Genomic DNA, 17,736 nt, shown 5'->3' on the forward strand with positions numbered 1-17,736 from the left:
GTTTTATTTATAGATTAACATTCACTGCGAACAGCTTTACATTTAATTTTCCAACCAATCTTTTTCCATACAAGAGAACAAATTTGAAAGCTCTTCTTTATTGTTAATCTGGCTGTAGTTCAGTGGATAAAGTTTGTAGGAATAATGATCTGTCCTTTATAGGATAGATTTATTTTTTTTAGCTGATAAATTTTGGCTTAACAGTAATGAATATATGGAATTATGTCAATTATTAGCATAAGAAGATAGGATCTTTTGTATCCCCTGACAAATAGCCAAGTTTCTTGAGTTGAATAGCAAAATTCTGTGTGACCCTGTGAGCCCTTTACACTGCAACCTGTTCTACCACACTTGATTTGTCTGACCTTGGACTGGCTCATCATGGTCCAAGAAGGAAATACTATTTCTTCAAAAAACATATTGCATTCAGTATCAATAAGAAACATTCTATAAGGGTAATTTAAAACTTATATGTAGAGTACAGCACTCAATATGCTTAAAGTGGTTAGGGTCAGTAAGAATTTGAACACTACTATCTTAAGTCTGTTGAGGCATATTTCATTCCAAGTCTCTGTGAAAATTAAACATGTGGAGTCCAATCCTATGGTAATGCTTCCCTCTCACTGAATTCGAAAGTTGGTTATATGCACTCTCTCCCTTTCATACATGTGTGTGTGCTTGCAGCCACATGCACCCACATACGGGATTTTAAAAGAGTAGCTAGAGTAGTGTCCTGTTTGTTTCTGTCTCGCAGAAAGGAATCCTGCAGGACAATGCCTGGAGAGTGGAATTGTTCCAGGTGCTTAGCACTGAAACACCTGAGTATTTCCTGGTTAGGCTAAAGCTGAAACCTTTTGACAATCTCTCTAGTTTTTAATAGGAAGCAAGGAAGGTTTTTGCCGGCCTGCAGATACATGGGACAGGATATATACTTCTCTATTCTTTCCTTTTGTGAAGAACTGGAGGGGGGGGCCTTGAAGTACTGGGTGAAATAAAACTACTAATCCAAATGAAGTTCTCAGCTAAATATCCCTGATGTTAATGGCAATGTATATCCTAAGTGAGGGCAGTATTCTATAAAACTAAGACCTAATGTCAAAATCTTATGCTAGTGATTCCCAAGTTTGTTTTTTTGATCATGACCAACTCTTAATGTTTTTCAGAGATCCACATACACCCTTACATCAAACTCTACACTGAAACGTTAAAAAGGAAACATGAATCTTGTTGGTTTAATGCAGGTCTGTGGACCGGCTTGGCCTAAGGATTGTTCACATAATAGTCTTCATGACTTGGACCCAAACCCAGTAATTTGGGGAGGAAAAATCCAAAAATAAAATTCTAAATAAATGGCAAAGTTAACTCTGAAATATTTGTAGGACATGGAAATGACAGTTAAGTAAAGTGTAAACTTTTATTTGGTCATCTTTCTTCTACTGTTTTCACCCAAGTTGTGACATGCTTCATTACTACATCATCTTACAATTCTTATCTAGCTGAGTAAGGTGAATCTCTCTCTAGTCAAACAGGTGGTTCAGAGAAGTAAGCACAAGGGCAGGCTGACTGGGGCCTTAGCGCCCAGTCTTTGTGAGGTGCAGAATGTGTTCAGCAGGCACTAACGCTCACATGAATGTATCCTGTTTCTACCGAAGTCCAGAGTTGGCCTTAATTGACTTAAGGAAAGCACGAGTGGCTGAAAGGGAATCAACAGCGCTGAGTACTTAGCAGCATCTGATCTTAAAAGATAAGCTTTTTGTGGATGCGTATCTCTTGTTTTCTATGTCACTCAGTCTTGGGTGAAAATGCAATACTGGAATGAGTAAATAGCTCTACAAGTACCAGCCATTTTGAGTTCATATTTCACAGGGCTGGTTAGTCACATCTGCTAAAAGGCCTAGAATTGTTTTGCTGTAAATTGGCGTAGTCAAAGAAGTTACACTGACTTACACGAATGAGGGGTCTGTCCTCTTGCATGAACCTGTAGCCTATTTCCACTTGATCTCAGCACTGCTGCAGTCGCATTTACGGTATGCCACATGATAAAGGACATGATGCTGGGTATCACCGAGCCTCCCCTCCCCCTGTTTCTGACTAATGTCTTTTCAGTGTGGGAGCAGAATCCTGATACGCGTGACACAAGCAGAGTACGTGGGAATTAGTTCCATTAAAGCCATGCCATATGGCTCGCAGGGTGCTCTGTGATACCACTATGCTGCTTGACAGTCTTTCCCTATGGATGGGTTCAGCGCATATTCCCTGATTTGCACTCTTTTTTAGCGTATCAAACAGGGACAGACTTTTAATTAAAAATGACATCATCACACTGCTGCTAGCTCGTTGCAGGCAGTCCACATATTAATGCTGCTTGTTTCAGTTTTCAATGATCCTATTATGAATTGTAACCTCATTACACAAACCTTGCTATACAGTGGAATTTCAAATGGGGTTTTGTGGTTTTTAGAACTTAAACAGCTAGAATAAGCACAAAGGCAGTTGCGGTCAGGCAGCTTCCTCTCTTACCGCAGCAGTTGTGGAGATGCCATTCCAGTGACCACTGTTTCTACAATGAGTCAGTTTCATTTTTAACAATCTGACTCAGTTCTCTTCAAAGGGGGCAGCATGTTATTTCTGCATGATTTTTGTGTGCATGACTCTGTACAAAGGGGTCGGTGCCAACTTAACCCTTCGGGATCCACCCTCCTGGAGTAGCCTGGATTCTTCTGGTTCCAGGGAGGTGTGCTCCTTAGGCACTGCAGAATTTGGACTGCTGGTCGTACATCTGTTTTGCCAAACGTGCCCTGTGTTTTCAGCCATCAGAAAACATGGTGTTAAGCACAGCTACTTCTACCAGTAAGCCAATGCTCTAGGTGAGCACCGCTGCACCCTGCAGCCTTTGCCAAAAGCCCTTGCAAGGAAACTGAGGTTAAACCGTTGCCTTTTTGAAATGAAAGCACTAAATAAAAGTGCATAGATCCTTCAAAGACTTAAAAAAAAAAAAAAAAAAGTTTAAATAGACTAGCCAGTAGCAAGAAGGAGTCCATTTGTTTCTGTGCATGGTGCGTTATGAATCTGCAAACCCCTGCGAATAACTGCCAGTCACCTTCTAGAATCAATGATAATGATTAAGTAAGTAGGAGTTTATGGAAGTTCAAGCTTTACCCAGCATTCAGCTGCAAGCTCTTAAAGCTCATTCATGTAAATTTTACGAAGAAGGAATGCAGCAGTTTTCAACCTTAATGAAATATAAGAATGTCTTTTTCGTTCTGTATGACTCACAGTTTCGTTTTGAAGTTTTTGAGCTTCTCTTAAGGTTATGGAGTGGTCAAGCGAAGCGGAACAGGGTTTTTGAAATCAGGAAGCCTGGGCGCTGTTTCATTCAGAAAAAAAAAGGAGAGAGCGAGAGAGGGAGGGAGGAAAAAAAAGCTCTATTCCTGTGTTTGATTGAAAAATAAAACTGCTGCTCTCAGTGAACCTTTGAAGTCCCCCAGCCCAGTAATTGTTTCACGACATTTGCAGCTTGAGGCAGCAAGAATGTTTGTGGTTGTTTTAAAGGCATCTGAGTGTGGATTCCATATGGTTTATTTTTATTTTGGTTTTTTCTAATTTTTTTCTTCCCCACTTGGAGCCTCAAGTTCTTGCACATTGCCCGATACCCGGTCCTAGCCTACTCTATTTCTGCATGAACTGTCTGTGAAAGAACTGAGTGAATGCATTGTAGCCCAAAGATTCAAGCGTGCTTAATTCAGACAAAATCTGTGAATGCCTGTTGAGGCAATAGTTGATTTTAGCCGTGCTTTATCGATACTATATTTGGAGTGTGGCTTACTAAACAGTGTACAGTTTGCTTTCCTGAACAAAAGACCTCTTTATATGGCCTATACTTAGAGCATGATACTCCAAATGCTTGCTATAGAGCATAGTGCTTGCTGTCATGCTTTCAATAGGTAGTTTGCAGTAGGCCTGATAGTAAGCCATTGGAGTCAAATAAAGGGCCTGATTCACCACTGTGTTCCTCTGGTCTTAGAGCAGTGAAACTGTTTTGTTCAGTGGAACAAGCTGAATCAGATCCAAAAATTCTGAAAATATGTACTATAGAAACCAAAGAAATCTAAAGTCAATCTAAGACATATAAACTTGGAAGTGTCAAGCATACTCGCAACTCCCCCTCACCTCCTCCCCCATTCCCCCCCCGCAAAAGACTGCCCATTATATACAATAGAATACGTAACACTATATGCATTGATTATGAGTATTGGTAGGTTCCAGTCCTAAGTTTATAAATGACTGTTTGCAAGTCATCTTTTTTACTTTGCAGGACAAAATGCAGGAGTAAGTTTTAATCAGCCGAGTGCAGAGTTTGTAGCTTGGGTGGCAGTTGTCTCTGATAACAGTGGAACTCACTCATTTACAATCAGGAGAAGTTATACTGAAGACCAGCATTAACCTTTTAGTCTAGTGTGGAACCAGCTGTAGTGACAGAGTTGAACCTAGTCTGTTTTGAAGAGGGAGTCAAATGAGAGAGCACTACAGGCTTCATCCAGAGTGGTCCTTTGCTTCCTTGAAGTGACGGAATGACTTCCAGCTCGTAGAGTCTGATCTGCTTATCTGTGCAGTTACAGTGTTCTCACTGGGGTGATACTGGTCCACAGGGCCTGAGAGCAGTTAGTACGTAGGCTTTAACGTGAGAGACCTGCAAATGAAGGCTATGCCTATGTTAGCATGTAGTGCAACATGATAGAAACAGATCTACAGAGCAAACCGACTGGTGCTGAGGACCAAGCGGTCTGCATTGCAGGTGTCCGACTTTGGACTGGCTACCACTGGGACCAGTTTTGTTGGCTGAATGTCCACTATTGGTTGGAAAGCATTAGTGCCCTTCCAGTTTCGTTTTGGCCGAAAGGAAGTGAGTCCCTGCTCTTAGTCTGACGTGTGATGGGAATTGAAATGTGGTAACTGGCGATATTTGAAGGAAGACGTTCCTTCAAAAGCATACCTCCAACTTGAACTTGAACACTAATGCACGTACACTTGAAAAAGCTGATACAAGTAATTTTTGCTAATAACATTTTTACTGTGTATTTTCTTTAATGGAGCAATTGGGTAAATAAAGAATATGCATTTTCTAAGGGGGGGAAGGTGTCATAGAGCTTATGTCTACTAAGAAATAGCACAGCGACGGTCAATGTTCCTGTTCTCCTGTGGTGTTACATTGTTGGAATGGCCCCTGGCATGGTTTGGGCCAAGTTGTGCTCAAGACAATGCCTGAGCAAACCAGAGAGATAAGAAGAACCATGGGCTATTCCTAGTAGACAACTGGAAGTGGCCAGTCTATTTGGAGAGTAAAAAGGTTTAATAGTGTGGGAGTGGCCAAACTCTGCTAGTTGATGTAAAGGACAGGGAAGGAATACTGGTACTGTTTAGTGTGCAACTGTAGATGTAGCCTGAGTGACCATAAACATAGTAAGAATGATTGCCTACCATAATGAATATCAGATGAATGAAGTAGTCAGATATGTCTTAACCAAAGAGACATGAACATGAAAGTTCCTCAAACAAAAATGTTGTAAAAGCAAATTAATGTTTAATATGATTAATGTCCTTTATTCATGGCTATCTGTTAGAGGGAACTCTGCTGTTGTTTTATGCTTTCACAATACATATGCTGTGTATTACCTTCATTCTAGTCATGCTGTCCTATTTAGTGAGGCCTGGAAAATTTAATTACGAAATTGTGGAGGAGCCTCTTAGAGGGAATCAGATGATCCTCAGAATCAATAGCAATGGCTGGTCTCAAATAACAAGCCTCCACTGCAGTTAAGGGTGCTTGGATGACTTTGGTCAATGAGCTAATTTCTAAGTGCAACCACGTCACCTGCAGGCCTAAACTGAAAAGAAGGGAAAGTTTTAAGGGACAGCTACTTCCCCCCTCCTCCCCTTTAGTTCTGCATTTGCCAAAATTAAAGTCTACCATAGTTTAAGTGTGACAGTGTTTCCAATGCCAGGCATGAGTCCTTCCATCAACAGACCTCAGAATACTCAATAAGTATCAGTTAGTTAAGTTTCATCTCACCTCTGAATGGACAAATTGGCTACTGAGTGTTAACTTACCTGTACAACTGGACAGAGAAAATGTCAAGAGATTTACCCAAGATTACATAGGAAAGTTCTGACAGAGTCTAGAAATACTGCTGGCTTGAAAGACACACTAGAACCCATAAAAGCGAGTGTAAGCAGTGTGGTTATGTTATGAGAAGAAATACACAGCTGACTAAAACCATGATCCCGGAACCAATGCCCATGTTGTCATCGCACTTCACTGGGACAAATTTGCTGAGTAAGTGCTAAACAGCTCTAAGACCTTGTATGCCGTTTGAGCAGGGGATATTTTTATCCAATGTCCTACACGTCTGAAGCACATGATCCCTTCGCAGACAACTCATTATTTGATCAGTTAATCAGGGAGTTATCAATGGAAAACAAACCTAAAAATCCATTGCCACTTCAGCTGGAGATTCTGTGTTTTGGTAATTCATAACGTGTGAGTGCTTGGCAAGCATGAGGGCAGCTGTGCATTTCTATTGACTACTGGAAAAGGGGGATATAATGCCATAATGTGGTATGGATTAAGATAGAGCCAGGCAGACACAACTTCTGTATAACATGCACGTGGTCCATGCACACTGTAGTCATACGGATGGCGCACTAGTGCCTTCCATAAACAAAGGTGGCTCTCTGAAGCCCAGTTGTGCTTCTGTATCTTATTTTAGGAAAATAAATTGTACTTGTTTTGCTCAGATAGTGGATTTGTAAGATTGAAAGCTCTCTGGGTCAGATGTGAATAGATATCTGAGAAAAAATGAATGGTAGAGATCCTGATCTAATTTATAACTTTCTTACTCTTAACTCACAGAATTAGAGGGTGATCAGTTTCTGTAATCCTAGAACAGAATCTGTAGCTCTGATGCATCTTTAAAGGTACATGGTAGAGGTGGAATGGCATTCCAAATGGGAATTAAAGAAAAACCATTAACATAAAAGTTCAGGGGTTTTGGGGCAGTCTGTCGTAAATGATGACAACACTAGATGTTTTTGGAATGGTGGAGAAATATTATGAATATCAGTTCAGAAGACTTTTAAGAGACTAATATACTAGGAAGTGACAATTATGTAAGCACTCATGCACTAATAATTGCATTGAAATTCCAATGTAATACATAATTTGGGGGTGTTTATATCAGGGATTATGTTTGCAGATTTGAAAACAAACAGGCATGTTATTAAGATTTAAGAATCTTAGGTTTATAAGAAAGAAAAAATAAAAAAGAGAGAAAAGGAACAAAATATCAGTCTTGTATATAATATTAAAAAGTGCCCAGGAAGGCCACCAGCATCAAAGAACAACTTGGGTTTTGACTAATGGGAGTCAAAAGCACTTGTCTGCCAGTTTTTGTGTGCCAAACCCATGATTCACTGAAGCTCTCCCAACTTTGCCTTCTGAAACTAAGACCAAATCTAGGCTAAACTGGAATTTCTGTGAGCTCAGGGCAAATGTTACACTGATGAAGGGTATATAAAGAGGTAAAGGAGGCAAGCCCAAACTGAAGTCACTGGAGCACATGGAACACAACAGCCTTCATGAGAAGTAGAAATATATGGAGGGGTTAGCCTGAGCTAAGCTTCAAGCCACACTGCTAAACAGTGATTGAGGTAGCTCATCCAGACCTTGTCCTTTCAGCAGTTGTCATTGCAAGGTTGTGGTTATAGATAGGCACGCAGGGTAAGAAATAGATTAGCATAACAGCAAATAGGATCCCAAGCATAATTAATGGGACTACATCATCATCAGAAGGCAAGCACTGGAGTTGTAACTCATATTACAAAAATACTTGTCCCAATCGAAATAGAATATTTGTAATATTATTACTTGCTGAATGTGGAATGTGCTAGGAAAGAATGGGTCCTGTTTTAAGGGTTTTCATTCTACTAATGCAAATCATACACTTGCTACAAATTATAAATTGCACTAGCTTTTGCGAGATGGGTACCCACAAGGGCTGAAGGGAAAAGTCTGGTCCAGCTACTGGGCAATCAAATGGCCACTGTCGACCAATTGTGGCACTACTGAAGAGGTACTAGTTCAGTGGGCTGATGTAGTCCTGAAGAGTAGGTTACTTTGCTGGAGACTTCTGCTAATTATAAGGCAACAGTCTCATAATTGTATGTCTGACCTTATGTCCAAAGGGAAAACACACATTTGTCCTATTCAGAAGAGTTTTGGCAGTGGAATGATCTTTAAGATACGATCTCATCCTGAAGTCCTCTCCCTCCTTTTCTTTGAGAGGTAATGTTACTTTTATGTTCTGCATGGCTTAGAGTGAGCCAGTTGATAGAGAGCAATGCTTTAGAAAATAGCCCTTTAAGTCACATCCATTTTAATTGGTGTGGTTTAATTATTCTGCTGTGCTCTAGGATAATCTAACTACCCTGGAGAGTAGATCTGAAAAAGCTGTGGGGGCTCCATTGTGGTTGGGCAAGCTAGGAAATGTCTTTCTTATAAAAGGCACACTGTATCTGACAAGACTAGACTACATTTGTTTGGTATTTTAAATTCCACTAATTTTTGCATGTCTTTGAATTAATTATTCTTCTTTCAACATCAAAGGGAAATAGAGGACATTTTTACTTTTAACAGTTTTGTGCTATAATAATTATCCTATTGCTCCAATGACAAGATTGCATGCTTCTTAGAGTTTTGAGATTACAAAAGGAAATGCAGCTAATTGTAGTTTGATAGAAATTACAGCTTTGGTTCTTTATTTTCTCAGTGGTGTTTGCTCAAGGTGGGTCAAATCCGGCAAGGTGCTAAGTTTCTAATGCCCATTGATTGCATCGGAAATTGATGGGGAGTTGAAGACATGTTTTGTCATGTGAGCATAAATGTGTATCTACAGAAACGGGTTTCAACAAAGGCCTTGGATTAGAGAACCCCTGACTCTGATGAATTTTGGTTCTACATCCAAATGTTGTAGCTGACTTCTTTCTCTAAAACTGGCCAGGCAGGATGTAAGCATTTTCTTTAGCGTGGGAAAGTTCATCTCAGTTCCAGTTCACCTTTTCACAGTGCAAACCCAGTTCTACTGAACGGCAATTTTTCACCCTTCAGAAACCATGATGATTCATTTATGTGAAACATTTTGATGAGCATTTAGGTTTAAGATGATTCTTTTGAATCTCATGCAGCTCTCCATCCCTCAGTCTCTCTGCAGTCAGAATAGATATGTTATCCTTTTTCTCCAAATCCGTTCATAAAATTTCCTTCATTCAGTTAGCATTTTAACATCAGTTTGTCTTATTTTATTATGAGAGGGCTCCAAAATTGAACCTTTAGAAACTTGAGGAAAAACACCAACAACCATGATTTTTTTTTTCTCATCTGCATGTTGACAGAATGAGTGAGAAGTCACATAATTTTATCTTCTTTAAGTTTTCTGTGGCGCTTGTTACATTCATTCTCTAATCCTCTATTCCAAGTTAAAGCAAAATTGATTAAGAAAAAAGAAATCCAGTTTCTAATCTAGTTATGTATCTGCAAGTCTTTGGAATTTAGGAGTGCTGAACAGGTTGTATATATGATGTAGATAAGTTACTTCTTATCTAATCTGATTTTTAATTAATTATATGAAATAATATAGCAACTGCAATATTCAAGAATATCCATTTTATCCCTTGAAGCCTTCTGATACAAGAAATCTCATCACCATGATTACCCACTGGAGTTTTTATGTGCTAGGGGTGGTCACCTGCGTTTCCCCTGCCCATTACTAAGCCTTGTGCCATCTCGGGGTGGGCCATAACCTGACATCCTTGCCAGAGATGGGTTTTACTTTACTACACCAACTGCTTCATCCGTTTCTGCATTTGAAAGCTCACCAGGCTATCTGGGGACTCGTTTGTTTTGATGTGAAAGGTTTGAGAGGGTGGGAGGCAGGGTAGAAGGCAGCAGGTACTGGCTATCCTTTTCCTGACCTTGATCAATCTGTGTATAGCAGGAGAGTCTGGGGCTTCCTGCCCCTGACAGCTGCACCCTGGACAGTAGCAAAAAGAATGATAGAGCTAGAGAAGTCCAGGAAAGGAAGTTTATGCAACATGGAAGAGTCATATCCTGAGGAAATTGAGTGGAATATGTGTGTATAACTATATAGATAAATATAAACTTTTATTTTTAAGGAATTAAGAGCATTAAGTAGAAACAAGAATAGGTCTGAAGAGGGGAAAGATGCAAGCAACAATGGCAGTAAGCCCGGGGTCACTTTTTCTGAAGACAAGGAGGTGTATATTAAAGGAACAGGGAATTGTGAATGAGCATGTTTTCTATGAAGTTTTTTTTTTTTCTCTTAAACCAATTTGCAGCCATAAAGTTAAGCATACCACTGGTCCCTATCAACACTGAGTTTAATCAGTTCTGTTTCTTTTCTTCCATACACCCTTTTGGTGTGTCTGTAATCTCTAATTAACCCCCGAACCTGCCATTGAGCTCCATGTAGAGCCCTCTGAACTTCAGCTGGGGCTGAGGTGCCTCCACATGGAAACACAGTAGAAGGAAGAAGGCAGATTTCTCGTTGTACAGGTCATGACACCCCGTGTGTTTGTACAGCAGTTGGCATATGAGTATTGAGGCTCTGAACGGCACATTTGGGCACTATGTAATATTAACAATAGTAAGGATAAACAAGGGCGTGCTATGAACTGATCCTAAAAGAAAGATTTTTGCTCTGTGAAAGCTGACAGGCTGTGTGACCAAGGGACAAAGCTTAGCCTCTCACAGAAGCAGTGCGGGGGAGCTGTCGCTGGAGCATTTGCCAGCTGAGAGCTCTCTCCCATGCGTTCTTGTGTGTGCTAACTGCTGTTAGAGGAATGTGGTTGCTGCAGCTTTATCAAATAGGTCATGTGAATTTCAGCAGTAACCTATGATCTTCCTTCCTTTCATGGAGCGTAGCTTGTCCTTCCCTCTATCAGCGTTAGCTGCCTGAACTCTTACACATCCTCCTTCCAAAGTAGGGCACAAAGTCATTTTCTGTGCTTCTTCCTAAACACACAATACACACCTGCATCTTGCCTTCTGCAGCTGAGGAATGTAGCTAACGATATAACTGTTTGTTGGCACATTGTATTATAGCGTGCGTGTTGAGTTGATGTAGGAGGTCACTAGGCCAAATGTGGATGTAGGGCAATCACAGAAGACATCAGACAGAAAATTACTGCACGCTTTGTGGCATAAAAAGTTAAGTCATATGCGTATATGGAAAAGAGTGGGATGGAGACTGTCAAATGGAGAACATGCGTCTAGACTATGAAATGAAGGAAGACGCTGCCAGAAAATCTGTTTTGGCCATAATTATCGCAACTGTAACTTGCTGTTTCTTTCATTGCCTGAGAACTTTTGAGTGTCTTGCTTAGGTCCAGGAGCTTTTTGGAGACTTCTGTGTGAAGAGTCCCCAAGAAACTTAAGCTTGTGTTAGTCAGCATTAGGCGGGTTTGTACATTTACACTCTGGCTTTTACTTATAGCAGTCCTGACAGATAAAGAGCAAAGCTAAAATTACTGTAATAGGGAGTCATATATCTAGCTAGCAGTAGGAGTTTTATTCCTAATTTGAAGGAAACTTTTTATTGTTACTTTTACTAGTTTAGAGAGATTTTTCATAATGCTTGACCTGGGGTGGTGTCACGCGTGCTGTTGTTTCAGGATTATATCACTGTCACTGATTAGATTTTTATTATTCTTTCTGAATAACTGGGAGTAACAGGTTGTTTTCAGAATTTTGTTCTGATGAAGCCAGAGAAAATTCTCCAGTAAAAATAGAGGGGGAATAATCTTTTGATGATAAGTTTAAGCCTGGTCTCAGCTGAACTGATATAAATCATGAGTAAATGTATCGAAGCCATTAGAGTTTATTCAATGTAAAGCCATAAGGTAGGGTCATCGTCTCTGAGTGGCTGTGTATGTGCCAAAAGACAATATGATCCGAAAGTCTCTTGCATTTTTTCAAAAACATTTGACACTGTAAAAGTTCTCAGAGAAAACTGCTGAATGAAAATAATTTGAGGAAGGAAATCTGCAGTTATAAATTACAGAGCAATTTACTCCTCATGGTTCCTTTTCAATTATAAACACTTTTGACTATCTGGGGTATTAATTTCCAAGGATGCATTTTTTTCTGTCTAATAGATGGTTCTGAAATCTTAAAAGTGGAATATTACAAGTGGGTAGGCGTGGGAAGACAGTAAAATGGTTTTTAAGTGTGGAAGAACTGAAAAGCTTTTCAATAATTTTATATCATTTCAGCAACATTCTCTCTCTCAGGATGTCTAGGAATTAAAGAAAGGAAATATTTACATTATAATTATATTTATGTTTATTTAATTAAGTTATTAAGCAGATCTGGCATACAGAAGCAGCTCCCTTTAGTCCCAATTGTTTCTCCTAATGTTGCAATTACAGCATTATTGAAAGAATTCAGCGAAGAAAGGCCTGCAATCTCTGTCAAGATGCAGCAGGAGGGCTGGGGGGATTTGTTCCATGGGAAAGAGAGGCAGTGAAACGGATTGCTCAGCTGCCCCCTCAGAAAAAACACAGCAAATCAGTTTTACAAAATGAGACAGAAGTCTGCAAAGGGTGGGGGGGAAGAAAGCTTCTATCCGAAAACTCTCTCCCTAGTTATTAAAGAGTTTGCATAGGTCTGCATACAAGGACCTTTCTTCCAATCCTTCCACAAAGCATTCTAGAATAGTAATTTTAATGTCAGGGATATTTATATTAAGAGGCCCACAAAGCCACAGTCTACTTTCCATACACGTAACTTGCATGGATCCATATATAAAGTTTCCATTAAAAAAAGCACTGAGTGTTGTATTTACTATTTGGGCTTTAATTTCTATTTATTTATTTGTTTGTTTGTTTATTTTTCTGTTAGTTTTTTCTGAAGATCCTTTTCCATTTAGGAAATCATAGTAAAGAAGAGTGTGAGGATAAAAAGCAAAAGGAATATACAATTATTGGTGCCAAAGTATCTACACAAATGCTTTGATGCGGTATTTCACTTCTTTTTTTTTTAGAAACAAATGTTCTTTGCTTAAATGGAGAGCTATTTTTTTCATTTATATGTTTATGGATTTTTTCAGTGCTTTTATGAATTCTGCACTGTAGAATCAGATGTATGGGTTGCCAATTCTTCTTAGTGGATTAAGATCTCTGAAACCTAATGATACATACCTACCTATCTGTCTGTCTGTCTATCCATCATATTAAATCAAATCACTTGGTTATTTTCATGCTGATAGCAGAGCTTCCCATGGATAACGCAAAGTTATTAAAGGTTACTGGTTTAATGTTCTTCCCAACTTATCCTAAGTCACTGGAGAATTTCTGTTCATTTTTGTGAAAGTATTCAACTGATGGTATTTACCAAGTAGAAAAGATGCTTTTGAAAAGGTCTTTAAAAAAAAAAAAAAAAAAAAAAAAATTAAAAATCTCAAGAAAGTCTGTATGCAAAGGGTAAGACTTACAAACCCTTTTAAAAATTCTCTCTCTGTGGTTGATGTGCAGATGAGGGAGGAGAGAGATTGGCACTGAGATATCTCCAGAAAAAATAGATGAAAGATTCAGAAATAAGAAAACTGCAAAACTGAATGAGTGGGCATATAAACTTTTCCGAGAGGCAGCTATGTTACTTTAGAGAAGAAATAAAAAGTTCCTTGTAACTTTTAAAGGTTCACTGGAAGATGTACAATCTTGTAAAATATTTGTCAGTATTTCTTATGTCTTTTGAATCAAATGAGGTTCAATAACCTCATAAATAAACACACAAATATCTCCAACCTAAGGAGGGAGTTCCGCAGAAATTAGCTTCTGGAATTGTTTTCAGTGGCTCTATGGTGGGTTCATTTAAAGAGCTGGAGAGCTTCTTTCACTGCCATGTTTATCCTATTTGCCGAAGGGAAGAGAGCAGCAGTGGGAAAAAGCGGAGTGGCACTGACTGTCTGGGGAAATAGGAGCTCTGTGCTTCGCCTCTCTGTTGTGCCTCAAACCAGCCGAGTCCTGCCTCCTTCCCCCAGCGAAGAGCAGTGAGCCGTGCCGTGCCATTGGTTTTAAAACAGGAATCCAGTAGGAAGCCACTGATGGAATCTGTTGAGTATCATCAATGACATGGGTTTTTTTGTACTGATTATGCTTACTCACATACTGGACCAAGGGCAGGTGAAGCAGGGATCCACAAAAGTTTGTTAAATTGTTTTCCTCATACTCAGCCAGGTGGCTAACAGCCACAGCCTGCAGAAGGACTTGGTAGCACATAGCAGAGCCACATCATGGAGTAATTGTGGAGGACGGAGGATTAGGCCCACCTCTGCTGAAAGTGAATGCCTGTTTCAGTTCTCTGAAATCCACTTTCCAGGTATAGCACGCAGTGCTATTAGTATGAGGTGCAAATGCATATCCAGTTACATTCTGATGTTATATACAGCCTCAAGGTGGGGGTGATGCCTCAATAACCCCGTCTCAGGAGACCCCTCAGGAAGGCAGAGTGAGCCTCTGGCTCTGCTTTTCTTCACTGTCTCCTGGCATGGGCAGGCTGGGCTGGGGCACGCTATTTTCTGCCAACCCCACACAGTGGGAGATGATCCACATTCCCCCTTTGACTCAGCCGGCTTGAAGGTGGTGGAGCCAACCACCGTGCCCATTCCCTCCCAGTTTAGTATGTAGCATCCGTTTATTAAAACATCTTGGGACCTGTAATCATATGCAGATTAAAACTCATGCAAGATTTAAAACCAGGAGTGAAAATCATCATAAAACCATGTGTTAACTTTGTGAAGTGCCAAACACTGCTCAGGTTTGAAGAGGCCTTTAGCTTCTCTTTCAGTGAAGCTGAGACTGTGGCTCTTCTGAGATCAAAAGAGGGGCCAGCATAGCTTTTTGGCCCAAGTACTGTACCTTCCTCAGGCTCCAGCTCCTATGGTCTGTAAGGGACGCAATGGTATAGAGAGGGAATTGGAAACTCAGAGACAAGTGCAATTGCATTCTTCTGGATCTGGGCTTTGCTCACTTTTCCTGTTGTGGGACTTTTCAATCGCTTTAGGGTGAGCATAAGGGACTGGATCTAAGGGTTTCCCATTTAGGCAGCTTCGCCGCCACCCAAGCTGACAGCTGCCCGCTTGGCTAAGAGTGTGGCATCTAGTAGTAGGAGAAACTTCTTGTTCCAGCTGGCACTTTCTTATCTAACAGTCAGAGCTTTGTAAGTGTGGACAGCTGCAGTTTCAGAAATTGGCTCTATCTGTATCAATTGGATTTGTGAAGTCAGTGAAAGGGCATGAGGCAGATTCATGGGATTTCCTGTTAGTATTAGTAAATGGAATCTACTGCAGAATTTTAAAAGAATAGGAGACTCAGACGATGACGCTTAAATGAGGTCTGTGGTTAGGGAAGGCTACCAAACAGAAAAATCACTGGTCAGTGAATATGCTGGGCGTGATGGGCATGATTTCCAGAAATCTTAAATCATCTTGAAACAAAGGCAAGAAATAGCTACAGTGTCTGTTTGTGCACCCCGGACGGTGAAGCGATCATTAGGAAGCAGGTGGTGTATTGAGTCGGATGGTCAGCCTGTGATGCAGCAACATTTCAGGTTTTAAAAAGTATGTGCAAAGAATGGCAGGAATGTGGAGCCTTGTAGGGCTTCAGCAGCGGCTCTGTCGGGACCTGTAAGTTCTCCTCCCACCTCCGCCACTGGTTTGCTGCGTAGCCGTGAGCAAGTCACATACCTTTTCCTTGTCTCAGTTTCCCAGCCTACAATGGGTTTGATCATGCTGAAAGCGGGAGGAACTCTGCAGAGGCATGGTGCAATTATGTAACAGTGCAGAAATAAAAGTGTCCGCTGAACTTCCACTCCCTTTTCTGCTCCTGTGGGATGGGGGAGGGAAGAAAGCACTCAAATATTTCTGTCTACTCCTTAAGTATTTCTATGGGTACTGTATAGGATTTCCCCAGGCTGTACCAGATGGGCTATGAGGGAAATCATTGACAATGCATTTAACTTAGCTGGGGGTTTCCTAAGTTTCAAACTTAGTATAATGTGAGCAGTTTGCAACATTTTCTATTCACATTTGCTTAGCTGGACCTAAACTACTGTTAACCCAGTACTGCAACACCAGACGTTATTCATACCAGCACAGATATTTTCCTGGTAATGAATGAGGAAAATGACCAACTTTTGCATTTGTTATTTGAATATCTGCCTGTGAGTAAGAAAGTCCTTTCACCTCCCATGAGATATGTGAAAATTTGCACACAAAAGAGAGATTGCCTGTCCCAAGAAAGTCCTGCTAATTCTACTGGGATGTTTAAGGTGTCCGTTTTTCCTACCTTCCATTATGCCAAAACCATGGCGGAGGTTCATCCGCCCTATCCAGGACAGCAGACCAGATGTGCATCTGCACCTGCCCCCTTTAGCAACAGTTTGGGCAACTGTGCAAAGCTACGAACAGCAGTGGCTGAAGTGCCAGCGGAGGTTCAGTTCTTCTGGCTCTGCCCGGAGGGTGGGAACATGGCAGAGGTGGAGAGCCAACAGCAGAGGGGAGTAGTGTCTCCAAACTCTGCGAGCTAGGCTTATTTTTATAGCTGACATCTGTCAGAGCCCTTGCTTCATAAATTAGTGGTGAGGACAATCGTTTGAGGGAGGGAAGACACCAGGTCTGGTCCCACAGCTGCTTCTAAGTTTTATCCCATGGTTCTGATGTAGTGGTAGGATCCCTTTTTTTGTAAGATTTGAAGCCCCTGAATGTTAGTAACGTCAAAAGTCTCTTGTATCTGCAAGCCTGCTGCCAAGAGTAATCATAGAGGGATTTGAAATTTGACTGATGTAATTCTACTTCTTTCTATCTATTGTTTGATTAATTTTACGATACTGGCACTTCTTCTGAAACCACATTATATAGCGTGTGATTTTGCCTGACTTGTTATTTCCTAACAAAATGACACAATTGCTTCTATAGGAAGTCACAACCCATGGTGGTTGCCCAGCAGAACGCTGGCAGGCAGCTGGTGTTGGCCCCTGTGGACTGTATCACCTGAATAATGTTGCTGATATTTTTCTAAATGCAACTGTGTGATTTCTTATGCATTGATATTATAAAAGTCATCATCTCCCATCAATGCCACAGAGCTGTAAGACGAGTTTGCCTTTTGGTCTTCACACAGCAACAGAAATGGTACTTTTTATCACAAGATTAAACAGTACTGAGAATTTTAAAGAATATTAATCAGCAAAGAGGAAGTTACTATCAGCATATGTTTTGTTTTTTTAAGAACTGGATAGTTTCATTGGACCATATGTTCCTCTTGTACCAGGCTGTGTGCAAGTTTAGGATCTGCAAAATGCAAGCTTAGAAGATTGCTGCACAATATTCCCAGGGCCAGTGAGAGATCATATAGCAAGGGTAGCTGTAAAACCTGGGAGGTGTAGAACTGAGCTTTCTGCTCATGGTTAAGGCGATTTTTATGGAGGATATGAGCCTTTCCTTACAAAAATACAATGAAGGTGTCAGCACATACCTTTAAGCTGGACTGAAACCTTTCAATCAACAACTGAAGCACAAAATCTTATCAATATCAGCTGGACTTTCTCCATATGGGAGGCCTCCGACACATTTATATTTAGCACCGGTGACATACATGTGATTA

Source organism: Aquila chrysaetos, chromosome 16, assembly GCF_900496995.4.
Source record: "Aquila chrysaetos chrysaetos chromosome 16, bAquChr1.4, whole genome shotgun sequence".
In the NCBI taxonomy this organism is placed as follows: Eukaryota; Metazoa; Chordata; class Aves; order Accipitriformes; family Accipitridae; genus Aquila; species Aquila chrysaetos.